The 3,166-nt window shown below is 38.4% G+C and overlaps 1 long non-coding RNA gene across 1 annotated transcript; it reads left to right on the top strand.

Annotated features, from left to right (window-relative positions):
- Positions 1-1,067: 1,067 nt before the first annotated feature.
- LOC134664089 (uncharacterized) lies at positions 1,068-2,494 on the top strand. The gene is made up of 3 exons (XR_010098203.1): positions 1,068-1,188; positions 1,865-1,938; positions 2,284-2,494. It is a non-coding gene; the product is annotated as an uncharacterized LOC134664089 (long non-coding RNA).
- The last annotated feature ends 672 nt before the right edge of the window (positions 2,495-3,166 follow it).

Below are 3,166 nucleotides of genomic sequence, written 5' to 3'. Positions count from 1 at the left end.
CATAACGACTTAAGGCCAGGTGTTTCAATAAAACAAAAATTATTTATTATCTACAAAAGGGAAAGTAGTCAATAACCTATACTCTGGCAAACCCACTTTATCAGTAGAAAAAGGCGCAAAGTTCAAATTTTCTATCCACCAGCCCCTTTTACTTCCCCTTACTCCCTCCCCTTACTCCCTGATGAAAACAATCACACATATTCTTTCAAAAAATAATGCTAACCCTTAACATTTTATACTTCTCAGTAGCCATTATTAGTTGGAAGTTCACAGTATCACGACGCGTCGACCGGCAACACAACAGACAATATTATTCCGTCCTGAGTGATTCTGATTCGCTTCAAATGAAACTATATTATTTAAGGTAAGTTAAAACATCTCGAAAATAATCGAAGGAAAAAGGGGCAGAGGCAAAAGAAAAACAACTTGGATGGATAACCTTAGGAGTTGGACGGGAATCGACGCTGCCACGCTAGGCAGAAAAACTGCAAATAGAGAAGCGTTTCGGACTGTGGTAGCCGACATCCATAGAGGATTTGGCACCTAAAGAAGAAGAAAACATCTGAAGATCAAAACAGCCCATCACGGCACAGTCTGCAGCAAAAGTACTTAGTGGATGAGACTACGCATAAGTACCTAAATATCCATTATCTCTAATAGCTTTATAAATAGAGATATGTCTACCTATAAGTACTTACTATGTAAAACTATTTACCTACCCTGCTTACTTGAACACTTCTTCTTCCTCGCGTTATCCCGACATTTTGCCACGGCTCATGGGAGCCTGGGGTCCGCTTGACAACTAATCCCATGATTTTGACGTAGTAGTGGCTTACTTTAACCCTATTGAACTTTAATGTGCACAGTGCGATCGGACATTTAAAACTAAGTTCAATTTTGCGAGACATATACGTGCTCATCAGATACAATAAAGGTCGCCGATGTTGGAGACGACATGAGGACTATATGACTTAAACCTCACGTTGAGAAACTACTACTAGTTTAATATGTGTTTTTAAGTGTTTTCGTTGAGCTCTTAATATAAGAGTTAAGTATTTTTCTCCCCCAGTATGCAGGTCATCGCCTCGCTAGTTGCGGTACTCGCTGTCAGCTCGGCCACCTACGTCCCTCGTATCATCACGGCTCCTACCACGAAGGTTGACTACCACTGCTCAACCCTGTTGCTTGGTGAGTCTAGTACAACTGTTGAGGACAGCACAGAAGCCACTTATTCATTGGTGCAATGCATAAAAGCAAATAATAGGTATCATATTTTTATTTTGATTTTCGCCACTAGATGGCAGTCTGGCAGACCCTATACTACTACGCGTATTACCATGTGTGAACTGTAAGGCAACTCCCTATAGGCGTACATTGTATAAGTTTTCGATTAAGGTCACGAGGTGGCAGCTCCTCTGAGCTCCGACACGCACGGTCTCTTTTTATTATATTATTATAATAAACTATTATGATAAACTATAGAAGATACTCAAACAATAGAATTTACCCAGGTAAGTAAACCTTAGGGTAAACCGAGGCGAATCGGATCAATATTTCTTTGACGGAAAATAAATATAACTTACTAAACAGACTCATTTTTAAAAAATCTAAGGAAATAAGAAAAATTAAAGGAAAAAACGAAATTTCAATGAAAAATAACATGAAAGGAGAAAACTTTTTACTCACGTATTTTAAGTCAAAAATTGCTCATCATGTTTCTGTCCAATAACGAGGAGCTTCAGCGAGAGCACGCGTTGGTGGTCTGCGGCGGTCTTGTCTTGTGTCTCACGCAAGACGTGTTTTTAAAATTGTTATTTAAATATAAGAAGTAACTACGGTAATTGAAATGTGGTTATTGTTGCAGGACGCAAAACAAAAGATCAGATTCAGTTGCCACAAAGAACTGTTGGATCACATGACTACCTTTATGTTTCTGATGTAAGTGTCAAATAATTAATTAATTAATATCATTATAAAAATGAATGTGGAGGAAATTAAGTAGGAGAGGAAAGGAAAACCGAGGAAAAGGTGCATGGACTGTGTGAGAGACGATATAAATCGAACTCAAGAGACTGATGAGTGATGAGATGACGGGTGACAGAGAATTAGAAGAAAAAGACATGTTACGCTAACCCCAAATAAATGGGGTTAAGGGTAAGCGAATGATGATTACAATAAAATAAAATTAAAAATATGGCAAAAATGAAAACAACGTAGGTATTTAAAATTTGAAAAATCAACCACAACATTTAGGCATGTTTCCAACCAACTTTTTTTTGACAGGGATGCTTTAAGCAATAGAAAAAATGGGTAGGCGAGAATGTGACAGCCTGCGACAGCGTGGGTTCCTGGCCACCCACCATCCTGCCCTTCAGCGCTGGCAGTTTCTCCCCCCTTTATATTAACTGCGCGCAGGAGAACCCCCATCCGTGCTACGAGCTGATAGTCGTTGATGTCACGTTGTATTGTGAGCCGAAGAGCTTGAATAGCTTGTAAATTTCGATACTTCTATAAGAATTCGACTGTTTTCCCCTAATTCATAAAACTTAAACTTTTATTATATGTATTTTGTCCCTTTCTAACAAACACAAATGTCAACATGACAACTAAGGACCAACGATTATCAAGGGCTTGTTAGACTTGACGAGCGTTTTATGATTAACATCCCTATTCGAAAACGTGCACCTCACGTTTAACCAATATTTGAATCATATTGGCGTCATATTTTAGCGTTAGCTGTCATGTCATGTAATAGAATAAGATAATATTATTTTCACCACAGCAGCCCGAACAAGGGTACTTTGCTTCTTAAAAACAGTGAGTAAAATGCGATTTTGCTCACTGAGTCATTTTGTCTCAATCAGTGAGCAAAATCGCATTTTGTAGTCAAATGTCATTTCAACATGCGGGGTCTAATACAAGTTCGATATACTTGGGTTCTATTATATCTGTCCCTCTAGGTAAGTTCTCACTGCTTAGGGTGAAAAATTTTGTGTACTACAAGAGATCAAAGTTATTTACATCTCGTGCGCTTTTGAATCCCTTACTACGCTCAAGATTCTAAATTAGATTCACTCGCTACGCTCGTGAATCTATTATAGAATCTGTCGCTTGCACGGGACTCAAAATAAGCACTCGAAGAAATATCAAACTTTGATCTCTTGTT

The sequence above is a fragment of the Cydia fagiglandana genome, chromosome 4 (genome assembly GCF_963556715.1).
Source record: "Cydia fagiglandana chromosome 4, ilCydFagi1.1, whole genome shotgun sequence".
Classification (NCBI taxonomy): Eukaryota; Metazoa; Arthropoda; class Insecta; order Lepidoptera; family Tortricidae; genus Cydia; species Cydia fagiglandana.
This window is presented reverse-complemented; position numbering and strand designations above follow the sequence as displayed.